The following is a 24923-nucleotide window of genomic DNA, read 5'->3' as shown; positions in this document are numbered from 1 at the left end:
TATGGTCATATGAAAAAATGCTCTAAATCCATATTAATTAAGTAGGGAAATGCAAATTAAAACAACTCTGAGGTATCATCTCACACCTCAAATTGGCTAATATGATAGGAAAAGATAATTATTATTCTTGTGGGGGACATGGGAAACTGAAACACTAATGCACTGTTGGTGGAGTTGTGAAATGATGCAACTGTTCTGGTGAGCAATCTGCAACTATACACAAAGGACTATCAAACTGAATATTACCTTTCATACAGAAGTGCCATCACTGGGCTTGTATCACAAGAAAATGAAAAAGAAAGGGAAAGGACCCACATGTGCAAAAATAGTTGTAGTTGCTCTTTGTGTGGTAGCAAAGAATTGGGAAATGACAAGATACCCTTTTAACTGGGGGAATGGCTGAACAAGTTGTGGTACATGAAGGTAATGAAGTATAATTGTTCTATAAAAACTGATGAACAAACTGATTTTAGAAAGACCTGGAAAGATTTACATGACTAATTCTGAGTGAAACAAGCTGAGCCAAGAATACATTGTGCACAATAACATCAAGAATGTGTGATGATCAACTATGAAAGACTTGATTCTTTTCAGTGGTTCAGAGATCCAAATCAATCCCAATAGTTTGGACAGAAAATGCCATCTGCATCCAGAAAAAGAAGTAGGGCTTGAATGTAAATCAAATACATGCTAACTTCACTTCTTTTTTATTGTTTGTTCCCCTCTCTCATGGTTTTTACATTTATTCCAATTTTTCTCTCCCAAAATGATTTTGTAAATAATACATATTAAAATAGATAGATAAATATATGGATAAATTAATAAAAAGAAAAAAAAATCTTCCCTTTGCTTGTTTTAGTATGGTCCAACATAAGAGGAAAGACTAGTGAAAAGTTATACTTTGAATGTAAAGACTCCAAAATTATAATGATAAAGATTGGTCCCAAAAGAAGAACTATGAAGAGATACTTACATGCTTTCTCTGCAAAGGTAGATGTCTTTACCTATAGAACATTGTAGATAATGGCCAATTTTTAAACATTTTTGTAGTTTTGTTGAGCTGCTTTAGTTTTTTTTTTTTTTTTTTTAATTAAATGATGTCCCTGAAGGGAATGCAAAAAAGATGCAATAGAAAATATAAGTAATATAAAAGCAAATAATATTGATATTTTTTTCCTAAAAAGAAGGGAAGAAGCTAACAATCTGTTGAATACTCCACCTTTTCCATCACAAGACCTTACTAAAAGATATTTTGTTTTATACAAGAAAAGTCTGAAATTATTTTTTTTTATTTTATGCATTGTTTACTGTACCTTATTGTACAATTTTGGGTTAAGTATTTGTCCATAGGTGTAAAGTTAATTTTCCATTCTTTCAACTTTAAAGGAACAAATAGTAGATGTCACATAGATGTTTTCTATTTAACTACATGTTTTATGGACTGTTCAAGGGTGGAGTAGTGCCTTCCGTGTGAGGATTGCTGATCCTTTTCAGGCCTTCTTATTCACTTTTGTTGTTCCCTGCCATTTAGCTATTACCTGTGCTCCAAGAAGATGTAGCAAGCACAAGGCCACACCTGGTCAACAAATCATCTAAGTAGATGAGCTGAACCAGATGGAGGGTGACTGACCTGACCTGTCTTTTGGTGAGTTAGAGAGATGTCGACCTCAAATATGTGAAAACTCCCCTGTGGAATATATGCTGATGTGGACATTTGATTTCAATGGACCATGGAAGAGGTTGAATATTTAGATCATGGACAGACATCAAAGACATTGAGGTCATCGACCACAACCAGAGCCATCCCTGCTCACCTTGACTTTTGTCTTGCCACTGAGCTCTGGGAACTCTGGCAGTGAGACTGAGAATGAAAATTTCATACAACTCTGCCTAACTTAAATCCAGTTTATATGAGAATCAGAAAAAAGACATATTTGAAGTGATGAGGAATGTTACTTCTGAAACTCCACAGATGCAATCTCCACAGCCATTAAAACAGCTTTAAGTGGAAAGCGAACCATCTCATTATCTGATATTACCACACTTGTATCCATACTACTCTGTCATATATATAGTCAAATGATGCCAAAATGATCAGCTAATATAGTTGAACACACACACATACATGCACAGAGCACAAACTAGTTAATATAATATTTATAAAAACAGGAGAGGGGAAAGAAGTCAGTTAGCTTATTTAAAATTGGAAAGTGAGAAGTCAATTAAAAAGAATACAGATTTAATAAAACTGTTAAATACCAACCCCGAATGTGAGGACCTGTGTTCACTTTTCTTTAGTTTATTTTGCTTCCATCATAAATGTTTAGATGTTCTAATATTTAAAAAGTCAAGCCTATTTACTTCATCTTCAACCATCATTGATGATCTCCTTCAAATACAACCTAAGTACCAACATTCCTTTCTAATTAATCTGAAAGAACCAAAATACCTTTTGAGAAAAGTGCTTCATTTTAACTTTCCTTTCATATGAGAAGAGTTGTGGAGTGTTTACTCTTTTATCATTTACATATTTATTTATTCTATCCACCTTGAAGAAATCACTCCTAGATCTGTAACTTTACAAACAGACATCACACATGTTTTATATCCCCTTTCCTTCTTAAATTCATAGCAGGATATAGTGGCTAGACAGCTGCAGCTTTCCATAATGAACAGCTGTAGGATTTTTTTTTTCAGAACAAAAATAAAAGAATGAGTCACTATTAGTACTACTAATCTATCATTTTAGATATTGCTATCAAACCTATGGTTAAATGCCAGGATAGGCCAACATAGCCAGGTCAAAATCATTCTTAAAAGTATGATTTAGAGAAACAGACATGTTGCACAAATAAATCAGGTCATTGTCCTAGTTTCTTTATGACAAAAACAGATTCTGAAACTCAGAACAAAAAAGATAATTCCTCCTCTCTCCCCTTTTAGTTTAGATGGAGGAGCAACAGTAATTTACCCAGAAGAACTACTCTCGGGACTCAAAATGGAGAGAGCATGTGGGAATCCTGGAGAGATGTGTTCTGTTTTTTTATTTTTTTTTATTTTTTTTTTACCACAATCAATTCAATTATATATATTTTTTGTAAACTGCTACCTATCTATTCATCATTTTTATCTGTCATTCTTCCTCTCTCTACTATTATTGTTGCACCCAAGTAACATTTATGATCCTTTATGAGTCAACAATATGAGGCCTCTTATGCATGGAAAACAGGGCACAGGAAAAATCCAGGGTAATATTAAACCAGTAATCTAACTTTACTCATTTCTGTGTCTGAGAAGGTTAGCCCAGGGACTTCCCACCCCTCCACCCCAGCTTAAAGTAACGTTTAATCTACCCAAGTAAAGACCATTTATTATAGGATATAATGAAATTAAAGATGCAAAGAACTTATTGGAGGTATAATCAGGTACTTTGTCATCAGTGATGTGTCATGGCCTAGAGTAGTCAATCAATAAACATTTATCAAATGCCAACTGTGTGCCAGATATTGTACTAAACTCTCTGAATATAAAGAAAAGCAAAAGACAGTTCCTGCTCCCAAGGGACAATATGCAAACAACTACATCTAAGAAACTATTGACAAAATAAAATATAAATACTCAATATAGGGAAGGCACTAGAATTAAGAGAGATTTGGGAAGTCTTTCTGTAGAGGGTGATGTTTTAGCAAGGGTTTCAAAAATACTAAGAAAAGCAGGGAAGCCAGAAAGCCAGGATAGAGCGAGAGTATTACAGGTAAGAAGTAGAACAGGGGAGATTACTAGTAACAAAAATTTTCACTTTGATTTTACTATGGAACTAGGAAATGACAATGTCTAAGCCATATTTTTTTATTCTTTATTGTATTATAACCAATTGATGAAAAGAGGTTTTGAAGAGTATTAAACTTTCAAGTTTCTATATGTGTGTATATATATATATATATATATATATATATATATACACATAAAACAACTTGATTGTTTAAATATAAATGTGTGTATATCTATATCTATATATCTAACTAGATTGACATATATAATATGTTATATATCACTATATGTAATCTATCTGAAGCTAAATAGCAAAATGATGTTTCACACACCAAAGTTAATACAAATTGACTAATTCTAAATTTTTGTTTTATAACAACTCTCTGAGAACATATTCCTTTTTTCTTTCTTTTTTTTTCCTCCTACCAGAGAATTTTTTATGAAGGCAGAACCTCACCCACACATTGGGTCACTACATGAATTATGCTTATGGTTTACACCTTAAGTGGTGCCTGATGTTAATTTGACAAACCAACTGGTGAATTTCTTGAAAATGTTTTCTTGTTAAAATGACATGACAGAGTTGAAGTATATATATATATATGTACATACACATCTCTCTCTCTATACACACACACACACACACACACACACACACACACACATATGCATAAAACAGCTTGATTGTTCAAATGACTAAATCCCATTCGTTACCATTAAACCATAGTTTATATCAGAGGTTCTCAAACTACAGCCCTTGGGCCAGATGCAGCCTGCTGAGGACGTTTATGCTGCCCAACGGGTTATGGCAAATGGGCTGAGGGGCAGAGACAGTGTGAGTTTTTGTTTTTACTAGTCCTGCCCTCCAACAGTCTGAGAGACAGTGAACTGCCCCCCTATTTAAAAAGTTTGAGGACCACTGGCTAAAGAAAGCTTTGAAAGACCATTATATAACCTTATTTGACTTTATATTCAGCTAATCATTGTGAGGTAAAAATCTTAAAGAACAAAAATAAGTCACACACAAAAAGACAAAGAAAAAGAATGACTATATACATATCTAACTGTATCTATACAATCACAATATACATTTATGCATGTATTACATACATACATATACATCTATATTTATATTAAAATTATGAGGGTTCTAGGTGATTAGAAGAAAGCAACATAATATTGAAACTCAAATGATATATTTACATATCATGGATTTAATAAATATAAGACCTAAAGAGACAGGTATTTCTTACACACAGTATCCACCAGGTCTACTAATAAGGTGACTAGTGTGAAAGAAAGAAGGACTAATTGCCCATGAAACGACCTATCCCTTTTTGAAATCCATCTCAAGTTCTTTTCACTTCCTTACTAGTGAATTCTATTATCCTAGATCTTTTTTTTAAGGCAAAAATAACATTGTACCCCAAATCATAGAAATAGCCTTTGTGTGAATTACAGTCTAAAAGGCTTCCTTTTTTTTATTCTAGGCCTTTTGTATTGCAGATACAATGAAATCAAATGGATGAATGACAGTGGCTTTCACAATTTTCCAAGTGAGGGGAAGGGGATAAATAGCCAGATTTCTAATTTTAAGTCCTATGCTAGAACCACATGACATACAAAATACTTTGGCAGCTGAAAGAAGGGACTGTGTGGGAGATACAAATGATGTTCTAAATATGATGTTTGCTCACTATTAAACCTAATGAACTATGAATATGTGAACTGAAAATGTTATTCCTTCAGTCATTTCAATTGATTTAAATCTGGCTCAGTGACAGGATCATGCTTAAGAAAATTCTAGAATCGAATTTCCAAATTCTTCAGTATTGTGCATCATTAAGCACTGCTAGAAAATACTCTGGGGTCTTTTAATTCCTGGAGAGGCTTTATTTTACAGCTCAGAAAAATAAAATTCATTTCAAGGTGGAGTTTATTTATGGAATACAAGAAATTACTTACAATCCATAACTATTATTATATATAATAATGTTATGGATAATATATTACTAACTAAATTATATTAGCATTATCCTTTTCCTTGTATTTTAGTCCTTCTATTATCCCTTTTAGAATATAAAATCCACAAAGCATTGTAACATTTTAAAAAGCTGTGTCATGTCTTGTGCAGAATAAGTGCTTTATGAATATTTCTTGAATTGAGTATAGCATTTTGTCATTAACAAAGAGTTTTTATACCAATTTTTTGATGTAGCATGTGTCAGCTCTGTAGCATGACACAGAAGAATAGTGAAATTTGGGGCCTTCAGACTTGATTTCATATCCTACATTTATCATCTATTGGCATAATGATATTGGGCAAATCTCTTAATTTTAACCGACCACAACTTATCTAAAAAATTAAAATAATATTTTATTATATATCTCATATAATTGTTTTGAGTAAATAAAATGTTTTTCTTTAAAATATGGTCATATATTTTAACATCACACATATATACATATATGTTTTTTATCCAAATTTTATAAATAAGGAATATAATGGTCAAGAGATTAAATTATTTACTTAGGATTCCAAGTATAACTAGCAAATTAGGGATTCCACCCCCAAAACTAGTGGTATTACTACTCTTCAGACTACATAATTGTTGAAATAAATAATATGTATATCAATGACAATGACGATGATGATGATGACAATAGTTAAACTTAGCTTTTATAAAGTGCCTATAAGTTACCAAGAACTGTGCTTGACACTTTACAAATATTGTCTCATTTCATCCTCATGATAATCCCAAGAATCAGCTGCTACTTAAGGAAGCTAAGGCAAACAGACTTGCCCAGGATCATACAATTAGTAATTCTGAGACTGAATTTGAACTCAGGTCTTCCTTATTTCAGGCCTAGCATTGTAATCACTGCATAATCTATCTACTCAAATTATACCATATTGCTTCATTTAATTGACCAGGAAATTTAAAAGTTAATGCAAATTGACTAATTCTGATTTTTTTGTTTTATAACAACTCTCTGAGATCATATTCCTTTTTCTATTTCTTTTTCTCCTACTAGAGAATTTTCTATGAAGGCAGAACCTCACCCACACATGGGTCACTATATAAATTATGCTTATGGTTTACACCTTAAGTGGTGCCTGATGTTAATCTGACAAACCAACTGGCAGATTCCTTAAAAACGTTTTCTTGTTAAAATGACACAACAGTGTTGAAATTATGCACTAAAGCATCAATCAAAAAAACCATCTGTTCTACAAATGAGTTTTGCATTTTCCAAATTGTACAATGTAAAAAGTTTAGTAAGACTTCTAGATTACAAATCTCACCATTTATACAATATTGACAGATTATAGAATTAGTCAGAAGAATGCAACACTTTTTTTTCAGGGAAAAAATAGTGTATGTTCAAAGAAAAATGTTAAGGATTCCTATAACTGTCATTCCAATGCTTAAGTTCCTATCAGCCAAGAATTGTAACAACTTATTTTATAAATAGTATCTTGAAGTTTACATCATATTCAATCAGAGTGAGAAATTCTCAGATTACAGGTATACTCCCTCTCCCTGTCCCTGTCCCTCTTCCTGACCCTCTTCCTCTCCCTGTCTCTCCTCCCCTTTTTCTCCCTTCCTCTTTCTCTCTTTGTCTCTGTCTCTCTCTCACTTTCTCTTTTTTTTCTCTCTCTCTTTCCTTGTCTCTCCCCCCATCTCTCTCTCTCCTCCTCTCCCCTTCTCTCTCTTTTCTTCTCCTCCCTTTCCCTCTCCTTTTATCTCCCTCTCCCTCTCTTCTCCCTGTCCTCCTCCCTCTCTTTGTCCCTCTCCTCTTCCTTTCCCTATCCCTGTCCTTCCTCTTTCTCTCTCTCCCTCTTCCTGTCCCTTTCCCTGGTCCTACCATCACTAGCTTCTGGACTTTGATGACTCAGTGAGACTGATGCCTTTGTGGAAATCTGTTTTATTTAAATTAAATTTACTCAAGATTCAGGACATTATACATGTATAATCTATATCAGATTTCTGTGTTGGAGAGGGGAAAGACAAGAAAGGGAGAAACATTTTTGATTCAAAATCTCATATAGATGAATGTCGAAAACTAGTTTACATGTAATTGGAAAATTGGGGGAAAGAGTTTTAAAAAAAATTAAAAAGAGTTCTCCTTAGTTAATCTTCTTTTGAAAATGAAGGACCTGAAATTGTGATCTAGGGAAACACAAATTTTCCTAAAAGATCCAGAAATAATTGCAAGGAAATAAGATAAGTAGACAAGAATAAAAGATTCTAAGCACAAACATTAGGTTAAGAAAACCATCCCAAGGAGGAAGAATAGCTGTTTTTCCTTTGATTTGTAATAATTATTGTCCCTGGTTTTACAGGCGAACCTAGCAATGTAGAAAGAACTTGTAACTATCTCCTTACCTAACATTAGCTTGGGAAGTTAGATAATTGTTTAAGTACTTAAATGTGAAAAGATTAAATGGAATAGGGAACAAAAATTATATTTTCTATTAATTTACTTTATTTCTTAAGAAAAGATTGTTTTGAACACTGGGCTACCATCATCAGAGTTTCTGTCATGTAACTTGAACAGCTTTTAGTTTATGACACACATCCACAACATTGTTCCTGGATTTTACTGATGCAAATGGAAATATTCTTCTTTCCTTCTTTTATACCACCAAGATGAGATTAACCATCAACAAAAATTAATTACTAAATGATATTACTGGGTAAAATGCAATTCCAATGTTAATGCAGTTTCAAAGATCAGAACTTGGGGCCCATAAATACTTTCTGGCATCTGAAAGTTGAGTTTCCTAACTTGTTAACCATCATAACATGGAAAATGTTGTAAGACATATCATGGGTTTAAAAACATTCATTGCAAAATTATAACTCCTCTTCATATTATTTATATTTCAGATAGCTGAGCTACAATCTATTCATTCCCTATTTTTGTCCTTCCAATTCCTATTTCTGTATTTTTCTTATACTCCACTAAACCATTGCTGGAATAAGTCCCTCAGAATGAAATCTTTCATTGTCCCTCTTTTCCTCTAAGACTCAAATCAACTGATATCTCTTCCATGAAGCAGCATCTGCTTATTTTCCTCCCTCTTGTTCTGTGGCTTGAAAATTTTTCTCCCATTTTGAATATCCCTTAGCACTGTGTCTGGGCCTGTCCCTGTCACTTATTTCTTTCTCTTATAGGTTATCTTTACTTTTATGCATCTTTTACCTCTGATATGTTCAAGAATAGTTGGTGTCACATCTATATTTATTCTTACCATAGTACTTAGCATACATTAAGTATTTAATAAATGTTTGTTGAATTTAAATATTTTGAACATTTTTGTGTTTGAAATAAAACAAAATATGAATTACAAAAATGTTTGATTTTTCATGGATTGGATTCTGATGTTTTCAGCATCAGTGTTGGACGATTATTACTTAGCTCAGAGCCAAACCTTGAGCACTCTTACCTCTAGAGACCATTCATGAGGCATGCTTAAGGCCAGCAGGCTTAACCAGTATATTTTTCCCTAAAAGCACATTTGCTGGTGGTATAATAAAATACTAGCAGTTTTGAAAAATTTGAAGCAACTCATTTTAAATACCAGAGCAACTAAGGAAGCCCCTCACCTCACCTCCCCACTCCCCAAAAGAAAAATCATCAAATGGACTTGTAACATAGTTAATTACACAATTCTGAGTATACTTTGAAATTAAGCTAAACTTCAAATATAGAACATATTTCATATTTGTCATATCACAAATTGAACTGGATAGGATTTGCATAGTTTCACTGTTGGCAAGGATAGTAGGAAAAGCACAAGTAATAGTTCATAACAAGGTCAAGGAAAGAGAGTAAATGTCTGAATTTATTAAGACATAAATTCCTACTGGCTTCATATTGGAATGTTTCAAGAATGAAACATAACATATGGGAAGAAGTTTGGTTTTTATAAGTTTGCTTTTAGGCATTAATTGCTGAACAGTAAGTATGTTTACCAGTCTGTAGTGGCTGAAAAAACAATGACATCTTAATTGTGGTAGTGGTTTTGTAACTTTTAACTACTATATTTTAGATTTATTTTAGGAGTGACTTTAGTTTGTAATAACTTCTCTATTGACACACCAAGAACATATAGGGATTAGTGAGATGCATTTCTAAAAATATTGGTTGTGTGTTGTCCTTCATTGAGGAAGAAGTCCAAAATGGCATTACTGCGTTAGAATTGAGTTACCGTGTGTGGCTGATCAGATGAATATGAGCTCAGAATGCTTTCCCACAAATCAGACACAAATAGTCCATGTGAACTTTGGGTTGGCTTCTCTAATTTTGCATATTTTACATTTCCTTTGGGCTATCTCATTTCTCCTTTGCTCACAGAACACAGCACCTTCTCTGATAGGACACATAAAGCTGGGGGTCTTATGCCAGTGTTTCCCATGTCATACAATTAATTTTAAAGTTCTTAAGAGAGACTTTGAAATTGTCCTTGTATTGCTTGTTTTGACCACCTTGAGAGCACTTGCTCTCTGTGAGTTCTCCATAAAATAATCCTTTTGACATGTGTACATTTGGCATTTGAGCAAGGTGCCCAGCCCCATAGAGTTGTATTCTCTGCCATAGAGTTGGAATACTTAGCAGTCCTTGAGAAAGGACCTCAGTGACTGGTATCTTATCCAGCCAGGTGCTCTTCAGAATATTCCTAAGACAATTCAAATAGAAGAGATTCAGTTTCCTGGCATGGCACTGGTAGGTCTATAGCCCAGGTTTCACAGTAATGAGATCAGCACAGTGGCTCTGTAGACTAGTCAGTCTAACACCTCCTTTCCCACACTTTCCTTTAGAGCCTATTGTCCAGAACATGGGCAAGCTTACTATCATAAAAAAGTCCAAAAATATAGAGCTTTTTGGAAATGGCATAGAAATATCTATATTGCTAGTATAGATTTAGAAGATGTGCTATAATCTAAGTTAGTCTAACTTGAATATGGGTAACATTGCTTATGGCAAGATGGATCTTATCCCTAATATTTGCCTTTCTATAATTGACTAAGTTTATTTCTGCTGATTTTTAAAAACTTCCTATATTTAGTTGCATTTTGATATACTTATATAATACTAATTTTCACGTATGTGATATGTGTGTTATACCTAATATTTGACAATAGATCAATTGTGACATAAGCCTTAGGGGTTGTCAATTGTTCAATATGAGTAAGTACCAAAGATAATTCCGTTGGTGTATGAAGGTGCCGTTGGAATTCTGATTTTACTTTTTTTGGTGATTAACTTGGGAAATTAAATGCCTTACTAGGCTTCCAGTCTTCAGAGAGCTCCTCAAATTTCAGCTTCTGCAAGAAATTTTACCAAAGTAAAATAAATATGTTGATAGACCAGTAACTTTTCTCTGTATCAAAATAATATCATCAAACCCCTATGCTAAATGTGCTAAAAACAAATTAATTGTTTCCTAAGTCATCACAAGTCCTTTCATTACCACATCTTCTCTGTCTTGGGTCCTCCTCATTATGTTACTCCTGTAACGTCTCCTGCCACTGAGAAGGACTATTCTGAAGAAAGTTTCTAATCCTCTACCTATATATAACTAAGTGAATGATTGAAAAAAAATCATTAATTAAGCATTTACTATTTGTATTGCATTGAGACTACAAATGTAAAGGCAAGTTAGTCTCTTTTCTGGAGGGGCTCACACTTCAATGGGAGAGGCAACACAAGAGATTTCATTTGCAAGTCAGATGGAAAAAAATTCTATGGTCTTAAGTGTGAAGTAACAAAGGAAAAGAGAGTAATGCATCAACTTTAATATCATTCCTATTAATAAAATTATATGCATTTTTGATGTTGAGCCATTGAAAGTGCTAGGAACATTAGTGATGAGAATATTATTTTCTGGATTTTTAGTAGCCTGTCCTAAGACATACCAAAAAAGAATAATGCTTCTATGGCTTTCCTATGAAGCTAGGAGGAGAAAAATAGGTGAGTGGGGGTTATGTGGGAGTTTTTGTCATAAAAACATGCACACTTTCCTAGAAGAGAATCAAATGGAACACTCCAAAACATTTAAGTACTGGGAATTTATTTCACAAGATAATAGCTTTGAGGATAAAAGGAGCTTTCTGTCATCTGATACAATCCTCCCATGTTAAATCTGAAGGAACCAAAATCTAGAGAGGTTAAGTATCTTAACTGTGATGTTACATAGGTCATAAGTAACAAATGTAGAAGGAAAAATTTAAATCCAGGTTCTCAAATTCAAATCGGTCACTATTTCCCTGCACTATGCTGCTTCCTCATTGTTTTGCTGTCTGTGTATAAGAAAGTTTCATTAGTCTATTTGGATTGTTAACTTTAAGAGAGTAGACTGTATTACATTTACAGAGCAGGTAGAGAACCTGCCAGACTTAGAATCCTTAATAGTTACTTACAATGGAGTTGGAAACACAGTCAAGGTACTAAAGTGTGCAGCCACTTGTGAATCCATCTCTGCATTTTGGTATAATGGAAAGAGAACTCCTTCTGAAGTCTGAGGACCTAGCCAAGCTCATATCGTGCCTCTGACATTTGCTAGCTAGATGATCATGGGTAGGTCACTTACTGTATCTGGACCTTAGTTTTCTCATCTGTAAAATAAAAGGGTTGAATTAGATGATATCTAAGGTCCTTTGCAAGACTACTTCTCTGAGCCTACAAGTCAACAATCAGGTACAATGTAAAATAACATGAACTCAGTCTATAATTCAAGAATACTGGACTGCCTAATAGTTCAGTCATTGATGTAAACACTAATGCAAAAAATACATCCCTTTTTACATATCACCAGATCAATATGTCAAATCAATCAAAAAGGATAAAATTTCCAAGCCACAGACAAATTTATGCCAATGAATGTTTGGCTACCTTACATTGAATTTTTACATTGAATATTGGCAAACACCTCAGATTCATCCTAGATAACACATATATAGATATAGATTTGTGTATATAGCACAAAACTGAAAACTAATTTTTATTCAAGTACATGGAGAGTAAATATAGGCCCTAACACAAAAAAGTAGGATGATGATATATCTTCTGATTCTCTTTAATATTCCCCTTTTATGATTTCTTTTTGTTTTGCATTGTGCTTTGAGAGCAATGATCCTTAATCATTTTATGAATACTTACCTTCAGCTTTCCTACCAAAATGGAGATATGTTTGACACTGAACACCCTGCAAAAGGTTCTTGATCTCCCCTCCCCACTGTCAAATCAGCAAGTATAACAGCAGCCAGTTGTTTGGAGATTTAATGGATGAGGCATTAAGCTCTACTATTCAACTTTATTCTATTGTTTAAAGATCTTATTGTAGAAGAACTTGGAATGTGTCCTTTATTAGCATATGCTTTGTTCTTTTAGCCATTTTCTATCAGGAAAAGAAAAATATATTTAAAAAATTAAAATCCTATTAATTAGTGGTTTTGTGAAAATATTCCAAAAATCATGGTTTTATATCTGACTGATTCTGGTCTATATTGAACTATGCATAGAAGTACATTATGAAATGGGCTTAAAATATTTGCTCAGGTCTGGAGTAGTCATAAGTCATTTAAGTTTGGGTCATTTATCCATTTAATAAGCATTTAAGCATTTATTACTGTTTATCTACTATGAGGTTAGGTACTGGGAATCCAAAGAGAGAGAGAGAGAGAGAGAGAGAGAGTGAGAGAGAGAGAGAGAGTGAGAGAGAGAGAGAGCGAGAGAGAGAAAGAGAGAGAGAGAGAGAGAGAGAGAGAGAGAGAGAGAGAGAGAGAGAGAGAGAGAGAGAGAGAAAGAGAGAGAGAAAGAGAGAGAAAGAGAGACAGAGAGAGAGAGAGAGAGAGGGAGAGAGAGAGAGAGAGAGAGAGAGAGAGAGAGAGAGAGAGAGAGAGTATTTGTCTTTAAGCAGATTATATTCTACTTGTAGGAGAAAACATATCCCCAAAAAAGGAAAATAGAAGACATATATGTGACAGCTGGTATAGGCTATATATTTCCTGGTCAGTGCAGTAGTCACAATAGAGACTTACATTTAAATTCTTCTCTAGAGCCTACAGAAAGGTAGTTTGGCAATTAATCCCATATATATATATATATATATATATATATATATATATATATATATATATATATATATGTATATATATAATATAATTTGACCACCAAGGGATGTTGCGCTTGGATCACTAGAAGAATAGCTTTGTCAGTGACTTTGCATTCATTCTTAAAAGTCTTCAATTTCCCCACTGCTTATGGAAGGCTCTAAGATGATTTATTTTCCCCTCACTAAGAGCTTATATAGCTTGTGGCTTCTAGGCACTGGCTTCAATTCAGTATTGATATGGACTAAGAAAATGGAATTATTGCTTTGAAATCTTAAAATTATGATAATTTCAATGTCTCTGCCATCTCCTACCCTGCATTTGGGAAATTGTTCTTGCTTGACCAACTTCATTCATTCACTCAAATGATTATTGTTTTAATATTTTTTTAATTATTATATATATATTTTTTATAATATTATCCCTTGTATTCATTTTTCCAAATTATCCTCCCCTCCCTCTACTCCCTCCCCCCGATGACAGGCAATCCCATACATTTTACATGTGTTATAATATAACCTAGATACAATACATGTGTGTAAATACCATTTTCTTGTTGCACAATAAGCATTAGATTCCGAAGGTACATGTAACCTGGGCAGACAGATATTAGTGCTAACAATTTACATTCACTTCCCAGTGTTTCTTCTCTGGGAAGTAGCTACCTCTGTCCATCATTGATCAACTGGAAGTGAGTTGGCTCTTCTTTATGTTAAAGATTTCTACTTCCATCAGAATACATCTTCATACAGCATTGAAGGGTACAGCGATCTTCTGGTTCTATTCATTTCACTCATCATCAGTTGATGTAAGTCTCTCCAAGCCTCTCTGTATTCCTCCTGCTGGTCATTTCTTACAGAGCAATAATATTCCATAACCTTCATATACCATAATTTACCCAACCATTCTCCAACTGATGGACATCCATTCATCTTTCAGTTTCTAGCTACAACAAATAGAGCTGCCACAAACATTTTTTGGCACATAGAGGTCTCTTTCCGCTCTTTAGTATTTCTTTGGGATATAAGCCCAGTAGTAGTACTGCTGGGTCAAAGGGTATGCACAGTTTGATAACTTTTTGGGCATAGTTCCATGTTTTAATATTTTTAATGAATATATTATCATTTTGTATAATCTGTATTTCCTAATATATTCTTCCTCTTCCCCCTCCCAAAGATTCAATCCCTGAGATGAATTTTTGTTATTTTTAAAGAGAAAAAAAGTTTAGAAAAACTAACCAGATTATCAACTGATTCCAACATTATATTTAATATTTCACATTTAATATTCTCCCCTGTCTTCAAATAAGGTAGATGCATACTCCTCATATTTGTTCTCTGGGATCACACTTGAACAATATAATATCTTTTATTGTCACATTTTTATATGATTGTGTAACACTTTTTTCTTTTTAATTTTGAGTTCTTGATTTTTTCCTGTTTTTCTCCCTTTCCCTACCCACTGAGAAGATAAACAATATATCAATTATAAATGTGAAATCAGGCAAAACATTATCCATATTACAAAAAATGATAAAAAATAAAGAAAATTATATTTCAAATTGCACTCAAAGTTCAGCAGTTCTCTCTATAGAGATAGACAGTACTTTTCATCATGAGTCCTTTGGAATTTCCTTGGATCATTGTATTGATCAGAGTAGCCAAGTCTTTCACAGTTTATTATCATTACAATATTGTTGTTTTCATGTACAATGCTCTCTTGTTTCTTCTCATTTCACTTTGCATCAGGTCATCCAGGTCTTATGACATGTGTGTGTTTTTTTTTTTTGTTTTGTTTTTTTTTTTTTTTTTTTTCTGAAACCACCCCTGCTTTCATTATTTCTGATAATACAATTCTATTCCATCTCAATCACATGGCACAATTGATGAAAATCCACTTATTTTCCAATATGCAACCACAAAAAGAAATGCTAAATATTTTAATTTTTAAATTTTTTCTGGTTACACATATGTATTAACTTTTTAAATTTTTTTGAAATTTTTATTAACCATGTTGGGAGAGAAAAATGAGAACAAAAGGGAAAAGTCATGAGAGAAAAAAAAAACACAGAAAAAAAGTGAGCATGGGATGTGTTGATTTACAATCAATCTACATAGTTCTTTTTCTGGATGCAGATGGCATTTGCTATCCAAGGTTTATTGGAATTGCTTTGGATCACTAAAGCACTGAGAAGAACCAAGTCTTTCATAGTTTATCATTTCTGTTACTGTCCAAATGTATTCTTGATTCTGCTTGTTTCATTAGGCATCAGTTCATATAAACTTTCCAAGTCTTTCTAAAATCAGATTATTCATCATTTTATTAGTACAATAATATTGTTCTATAACTTATTCAGCCATTCTCCAGTTGATGATCATCGACTCATTTTGCAATTCTTTGTTACCACAAAAATAGCTGCTACAAACATCTTTGCACATGTGGGTCCTTTTCCCTCTTTTTTCATTTCCTTTGGATACAGATCCAGGCATTGCTAGGTCAAAGCATATGCACAGTTTGGGCATAGTTCCAGATTGCTCTCCAGAGTAGTTAGATCATTTCACAACTCCACCAACAATGTTTCAGTATAATGCTTTTTCCACATTCTCTCCAACATTTATTATTATCTTTTCCTTTCACCTTAGCCAATTTGAGAAATGTGAAATGGTACTTCAGAGTTATTTTAATTTTCATTTCTCTAATCAATAGTGATTTACAACATTTTTCTTATAACTATAGATTAATTTCTTCATCTGAAAATTATCTGTTCATATCCTTTGACCATTTGTCTACTGGAGAATGACTTGTATTTTAAAAATTAGGTCTTGATCAGTAATACTGGCCATAAACATTTTCCCAGTTTTGTATTTCCCTTGTGCAAAAATTTTAAAAATTGAATGTAATCAAAGTTGTCCATTTTCCCCTTTCATAATGTTCTCTAATTCTTCTTTGGTCAGAAATTCCTTCTTTCTCCAAAGATCTGATAGGTAAACTAGTCCTTGCTTTCCTAATTTGCTTATGGTATCACCCTTTACATCAAAATCACGTATGCATTTTGACCTTATTTTGGTAGAGGATGTGAGATGCAGATCGATGCCAAGTATATTTATTGATTATAGTGTATATATCTAATCTGTTTCACTGATCCACCATTCTATTTCTTAGCCTTGTACATATAAATCCTTTTTCCTTTTTCTTTGCTCTCTTTGGGTACAGACCTAGTAGAGATATTGCTGAATCTAAAGATATGCACAGTTTTATAGCCCTTTGGACCTAGTTTCAATTTGTTCTCCAAAATGTCTGGACTACTTCACACCTCCACCAACTGTGCATTAGCATTCTAATTTTCCTTCATCTACTGAAAATTTTGCCATTTTTATGGGTCTATAGTGGTACCTGAGAGTGTTTTAATTTGTTGTTCTCTGCTCAATAACTTAGAACACTTTTTTCGTATAATTATAGCTTTGATTTATTCAAAAGCCAACATGCTCATATCCTTTGATCTTTTATCAATTGAAAACTGGTTCTTAGGGGGGTAAAGCCAAGATGGTGGAGAAGGCAAATGCTACTTTCTAAGCTCCTCTCATACCCTCATTACTAATTATTAAAATCAGCCTCAAAAATAGCACTTGACTGGTAAAATTCACGAAGATTAGAAGTGCAACAACTTAACCAGTGGAAGATAATCTGGAAGATCGCCAGAAAAGGTTTTTCCTGAGTGGCGGGAGGAGGCCAGTGCAAGCAGGGAAATAGGAGAGGCTAGCAAACAGAGCAGACCAGGGGTGGGGGCTGCTTCTGTGGCTGGAAAATTTACAAGGTGAACTCTGCCACATGTTGGCTGTTCTGCTTTGGTTCCAAAGCAGTAGACCAGCACTGAAATTAAAGCCAAAAGTAGAGGGTACTTTAAAAAACACCAGAACCTAATAGGATCTTGCTATACTCACCCCAAACCAGAAGTAAGTGACTCAGCACAGACCATAGCACATCTGTGCAGCCTCATTCTGCAGCAGGTGCTTTCACCTGGGGCAGTCACAAATCTGCACAGCAGGGGAGCGCAGCCTGGGGCAATAGAATTTCTTCAGCAAGACTGTGCTCCCCAGGGCAGAGACATTTCCAGTGTTGTGAGGCATAGGGCAACTGCTGATACCCACAGCAGGCTTCTTCCTGGGGTAGTGTCATTTTCACTGCTCAGCCACTAGCCCCAGGGCAGTCACTATCACATAAGTCATCAGCATCCTTATATGTCACTAACAAAATCCAACAGTTAGAGTTAAAAAGAGAAATTCCATTTAAAGTAACTACCGATAGTATAAAATATTTAGAAATATGTCTGCCAAGGGAAAATCAGAAATTCTATGAGCAAAACTACAAAACACGTTCTACACAAATAAAGTCAGAGGTAACCAATTGGGAAAATATTAAATTCTCTTGGATAGGCCAATCAAATATAATGAAGATGATAATACTGCCTAACCTAATCTATTTATTTAAGTGCTATATGAATCAGACTTCCAAATAAACTATTTTAATGACTTAGAAAAATAATAACAAAGCTCATATGGAAAAACAAAAGGTAAAGAATTTCAAGGGAACCAATGGAAAAAAAAAAAATCAAATGAAGGTGGCCTAGCTGTACCAGATCTAAAATTATATTTAAAGCAAAGGTTACTAAAACCATTTGATATTGGCTAAGAAATAGTCTGGTTGATTAGTGGAATAGGTTAGGCTCAAAAGACAAAATAGTCAATAACTTTAATAATATAGTGTTTGAGAATCCCAAAGATCTCAGCTTTTGGGATAGAAAATCACTGTTTGACAAAAACTGTGGGAAAATTGGAAATTATTATGGCAGAAACTAGGCATTGACCCATACTTAACACCGTACACCAATATAAGTTCAAAATGGGTTCATGACCTAGGCATAAAGGATGAGATTATAAATAAATTAGAAGAATATAGAATAGTTTACCTCTCAAACCTGTGGAAAAGGAAAGAATTTATGATCAAAGAAGAACTAGAGATCATTACTGATCAAAAAATAGAAAATTTTGATTATATCAAATTGAAACATTTTTGTACAAACAAAACTAATGCAGACAAGATTAGAAGGGAAGCAATAAACTGGGAAAATACTTTTATAGTCAAAGGTTCCAATAAAAGCTTCATTTCCAAAATATATAGAGCATTGACACTAATTTATAATAAATCAAGCCATTCTCCAGTGAAATAGTCAAAGGATATGAACAGACTATTCTCAGACAAATAAATTGAAACTATTTCTAGCCATATGAAAAGATGCTCTAAGAAATTATTAATCAGAGAAATTCAAAGTATAACAACTCTGTGATACCACTACACACCTGTCAGATTGGCTAGAATGACAGGGAAAGTTAATGCAGAATGTTGGAGGGGATGTGGGAAAACTGGGACACTGATAAATGTTGGTGGAATTGTGAATACATTCAACCATTCTGGAGAGTGATTTGGAACTATGATCAAAAAGTTATCAGACTGTGCATACCCTTTGATCCAGCAGTGTTACTACTGGGCTTATATCCCAAAGGTATCTTAAAGAAGGGAAAGGGACCTGTATGCGCAAGAATGTTTGTGTTAGCCTTCTTTGTAGTGGCCAGAAACTGGAAACTAAGTAGATGCCCATCAATTGGAGAATGGCTGAATAAATTGTGGTATATGAATATTATGGAATATTATTGTTTTGTAATAAATGACCAGAAGGAAGATTTCAGAAAGGTCTGGAGAGACTTACATGAACTGATGCTGAATGAAATGAGTAAGACCAGGAGATTATTATATAATTCAACAAGAATACTATATAATGATTAATTCTGATGGATGTGGCCCTCTTAACAATGAGATGAACCAAATCAGTTCTTATAGAACAGTAATGAATTTAACCAGCTACACCCAGTGAAAGAACTCTGGGAAATGAGAATGAACCATTTTATGGAATTCCCAATCCCTCTATTTTTGTCCACCTGCATTTTTGATTTCTTTCTCAGGTTAATTGTACACTCTTTCAAACTCCAATTCTTTTTGTACAGCAAAATAACTTTATGGACATGTATACATATATTGTACATAACTCATATTTTAACATATTTAACATGTATTGGTCAGCCTCCCATCTGGAAGAGGGGGTGGGGAGAAGGAGGAGAAAAATTGGAAGAAAAAGTCAATGCTGGAAAATTACCCATGTATATATCTTGTATATTAAAAAAGAATGGCTCTTATTTTTAAAATTTTTAATCATTTATTATTATTCTTATTATATAAATATTTAATTATTTATTTATTAAGTTTAAACATGAAGAAAATTTTCTTATAAAGCAAAACATACACCTCAAAAGAGGACTTCAAATGAAACTTTGAATTTTACTTCATACCACTTGTTTTCAATATATAATTCACTTTAAAGCAGTTCTCCTTGTCATATTATTACCTGAATAATTAAACTTTCTCTATAGAAACTTAAAATATTACAATAGCCCTTTGAAACATTATCATCATCATCATCATTATATATTTATTCCACTTTCCGGTGTTAGGATTACTAAGTGAGAACTGAGGTTGTCTGGATAGTGACAAGGTGAGAATTCAGGTTGGACAATTACAAGGTGAGAACTCAAGTTGACTTGATAGAAGGAGCAAGCCCATTGGCTGAAGTGGTTCTTCCCAGAAGCCCTTGCATTATCCCACGCCCATTCTCTGGGAGGATAAAAAGCAACAGTGGGCCTGGAAAGTGAGTCTACATGGAGAAGGATAAGACCTGGAGGAGATTCAAGGAGAAGACTTTGCATTACATCTGGCTTGACAGGGCTCTCTGCAGGAAGGGAAGTCACTTCTAAGGACAAGAGTTAACAGCAACTGCCTGGAGACAACGGTTCACTACAGGAAGAAGAATCTGTCGGAAAGATTTGAGTAGACACAGCAGATCTCTTCCCAGAGAGCTATCCGGCAGCTTCTAGAGACGACAGCTCGCTACATTCCATAATTTCCCTTTCTTCCTCCCAATTAAAAACAAAAAGGGGCAGGAGATGAAGGGGTTTAACACAATCAGAATTAATACACACAGTGACCATGTCTAGAAATTTATGTTCCTTTTTCCATTTTGTGTCTGAAAAAAATATCATATCTCTAGATTGTTTTCAGGTCTTCTGGAGACATGGTGCTTTTACTACATTCATTCTTTTCTTTTCTTTTTTTTAATTATTATAGCTTTTTTATTTACAAGACTTCCTCAGCACTCCTTTGACACTTCTTCATTCTAGGGATTTTGCAATGGAAAATATGCTTTTATTTTTGAAAGCTACATATGAATTTCTTGGAGGGAGTGGAAAATGTAGATTTTACTTTTGTTTTGTGTTTTTTGGTTGTTTGTTTTTGTTTTTTGCAAATTTCAGATGGAAGGAGTCACTGACTTGTACTTTCTCCTTTAATTTCAGTGTGGAGAGGACTCCAGGGATTATTGTATGAAATAGATGGAAGAAATAGATAGCCTGCCTTGAACACAGAGAGTTGATCCTAGATGCTCAATTCTTGGAAATGTTGGAGGAGGAATTCTTGTCTAGAAATGAAGTGGCTAAGATGACTTCTTCCAACTATGGGGCTATGAACTGATAATAAGTAGAGCAAACAGAACATTGTGCACAGCAACAAGATTATGTTATATGATGGACTTGGCTCCTTTAAACAATGAGATGATTTAAGGCAATTTCAGTAAATTTGTGATGGAAAGACCTAGTCACGTCCAGAGAGAGGACAATAGTGACTGAGTGTGAATCACAAGCATTTTTATTTTGTTGTTAGTCTTGTTTGTTTGGGCTTTTTTCTCATTCTTCTTCCCCTTGATATGAACCCTTTCTGTCCAGCATGATAAATATGGAATTGTTTTTTTACATGTTTAACCTATATTGGATTACTTGCCATCTTACTTAAATCTCACAAAAATCCTGGGAAGTCAGGTGCTGATCATTTTTACAGTTGAAAACATGAAGGCAAATAGTTTAAGTAATTTAACAGTTACACAGTAAATAACTCCAGTCTTCCAACTTTCTTCTACCTAACTTTGCCAAGTGGCTGCTGATTTAACTACTCAAAAAGAACTCATAAAAGTTATTTTCTCTCTTGTCTTACAAGAATTCCAGTTCATCAGTTCAGTTCCCTCAAACAGCCAACAGTTTTTTTAAGATGAGGAAATATTATCTCTAGACTTGACAGAGGAGGAATTTACCTCAATGCATTTTTTAGACAAGGTATCTGTAAATGTACCTCTCAGAGAAGCATCCCCTTCACTTTCATCTCCAAAACCAACAAATAGTTCTTATTTTTATAAATTTGACTCTAGTTCCCTATGTATTTGAGAAGTGAAACCTTTATCAGAGAAATTTGCTGTAAGCATATTTATGTTACTTCATTATCTATGGTACTTTTAGTAAAATGTAGTTTCCCTGATTATTTTTTTCATTTATGCTTTTGCTTTAAAAACATGATTGCCACTCCTGCCTTCTTCCCTTCAGCTGAAGCATAATAGACTCTGATCCAGCCCTTTATTTTAATTCTGTATGTGTCTTTCTATCCCAAGTGTATCTCTGATACACAACAAATTGTGGGCGTCCATTTTCCTTTGCTTTCTGTTTCCATTCTATGGGATAGCCCATCCCATTCCCATTCACAGTTATAATCACTAACCATGCATTTCCTTTTATCTTTTTATTTTGTTCTTCCTTAAAAGTCTATTTTACTTTCAAGCCCTGACTCCCTCACTCTTCCTTTTATCTTTTTACCTTTTATATTTTTTTTTGTTTTTTTATCTTTTATCTTTTTATTTTGTTCTTCTTCAAAAGTCTATTTTACTTTCAAGCACTGACTCCCTTACTCTTCCTACTTGTTAATTATCTTCACCCCTCCAAAATCTCTTATCCTTCCCATAGCTCTCTTTCTATTAGATAAAATGAATTTAGATACTTAACTGATAGTGTGTATATATGAGTGTGTGTGCATACACAGTGTGCTTATGTGTATATAGACATATATATGTATACATGTGGGTTTCTAGGTATGTTTCTATGTATGTATCTAGAGTTTCTAGAGTTTCAGCAGGAAAGGTCAGCTCCCAGGGGAGGAAGAAGAGAGGCCAGCAAAGACAGTGGGGTAGTGGCACACTGCTCCGGTCGTGCTGGGGAGGGCTCTGGGATCAGAGAATCCACTGACATAAAAGAACCTAGCACAGGCTGTTAGCTCTTCTCTGCTTATAAAACAGCAGATCAGAGGAGAAATATAAGCCACTTTAAAATTTAAAACTACATTGGATCTTCCCGGATCCCAGGGGTGACTCAGCAAATCTCGGCACCAGGATATAAGCAATCCAGGCTTTCACCTCAGGGTAGTTAAGAGATTGAATAGTGGGCAGGATGGTAACTCATAGTGCCTGGCTCTGCTGGAGGCTGTGGAACTGAAGTCCCAGAGAAGCAGAACCTTTGAACTAGGGACCGCGGTTTCTGGCAGACACTTCCCAGTTTGAGCGCAGGGGCTTTTCACATCACCTTCTGCAGACATCCACGCCCCACTGGGACTAGGCTTTGAGTCGCCTTTGCTGTTCAGTCTCAACCTCAGTGAAGCCTCTAAAACACAGCGCCCTCGGGGCACAGCAGTGCTGGTCACCTCTGAGGCACTTCCAGGAAGGGGGTGGGGAACTCTCTCCCAGAGCTCTCTCTTAGCTCAGGCGCAAGGGCCGCTGCATCCTTCTGGTCTGGGAGGAAGCTGGTAAAGAAATAAATAAATAATTTCCTACCCCAGGGACAGACCCCAAAAGATTTTTTAAGTATGAGCAAGAAGCCCAAAAAAACCCTAGATTCCTTCTACACAGAGAAAGAGCGGGCATCCAACTCCGAGGAAGTTAAAAGCAGAGAGTCAGCAGATAACAACCTAAAGGGGAACGATTCCTGCCCCCCATCACATAACTCTCTCCTTGAGGAGACTATTGAAAAGTTAAGAGAGTTTGAAGAAAAATGGGGAAAGGAAAGGGAAGCTATGATAGAGAATAACAACGTCCTGAAATTGGAGTTGGAAAAAATAAAGAATTCACAGGAGATGCAGGGAAACAAAATTAGTGAATTAGAAAAGGTAAAAAATATCACAGGAAAATAGGATTTCTGAATTGGAGAAGATAAAAAAGTCCCAAGAAAATAGAATTTCTGAATTGGAAAAAGAAAATAATTATAAAAAAAAAATTAGGGAAATGGAAAAAATTCAATAGAGCAAAATAATTCATTTAAAAACGAAATTGGGCATTTACAAAAAGAACTAAAAACTGTGAAAGAAGAAAATAACTCCTTAAAAGTCAGGATGGAACAAATAGAAATGAATGATTCACAGAGAACCCAAGAATCAGTCAAACAAAACAAAAAAAATGAGAAGTTGGAAAACAATGTCAAATACTTACTGGGAAAATCTATAGACCTGGATAATAGATCTAGGAGAGATAATCTGCAGATCATTGGACTTCCCGAAAACTATGACCAAAAAAAGAGCCTAGATTCTATTTTACAGGAAATTATCAAAGAGAACTGTCCAGAGATAACAGAAACAGAGGGGAAAGTAGATGTTGAAAGAATTCATCGAACTCCTTCTGAAATAGACCCTAAAAAAAGAACGCCACGGAATATTGTGGCTAAGCTGCAGAATTACCACACAAAGGAGAAAATCCTGCAAGCAGCTAGAAAAAAACAATTTAAATACCAAGGTGCCACAATAAGGGTCATACAAGATCTGGCTGCCTCCACATTAAAAGATAGAAGGGCCTGGAACCTGATATTCCCAAAGGCAAAAGATCAAGGATTGCAACCAAGAATAAACTACCCAGCTAAGTTTAGCATCTTTTTCCATGGAAGAAGATGGTCATTCAATGAAATAGAGGAATTCCATATGTTTCTAAGAAAAAAAAAAAACAGACTTAAAAAAAAATTTGATCTACATCCACAAGACTGAAGAGAAACAGAAAAAGGTACACAG

The sequence above is a fragment of the Sminthopsis crassicaudata genome, chromosome 3 (genome assembly GCF_048593235.1).
Source record: "Sminthopsis crassicaudata isolate SCR6 chromosome 3, ASM4859323v1, whole genome shotgun sequence".
NCBI lineage: Eukaryota > Metazoa > Chordata > Mammalia > Dasyuromorphia > Dasyuridae > Sminthopsis > Sminthopsis crassicaudata.
This window is presented reverse-complemented; position numbering follows the sequence as displayed.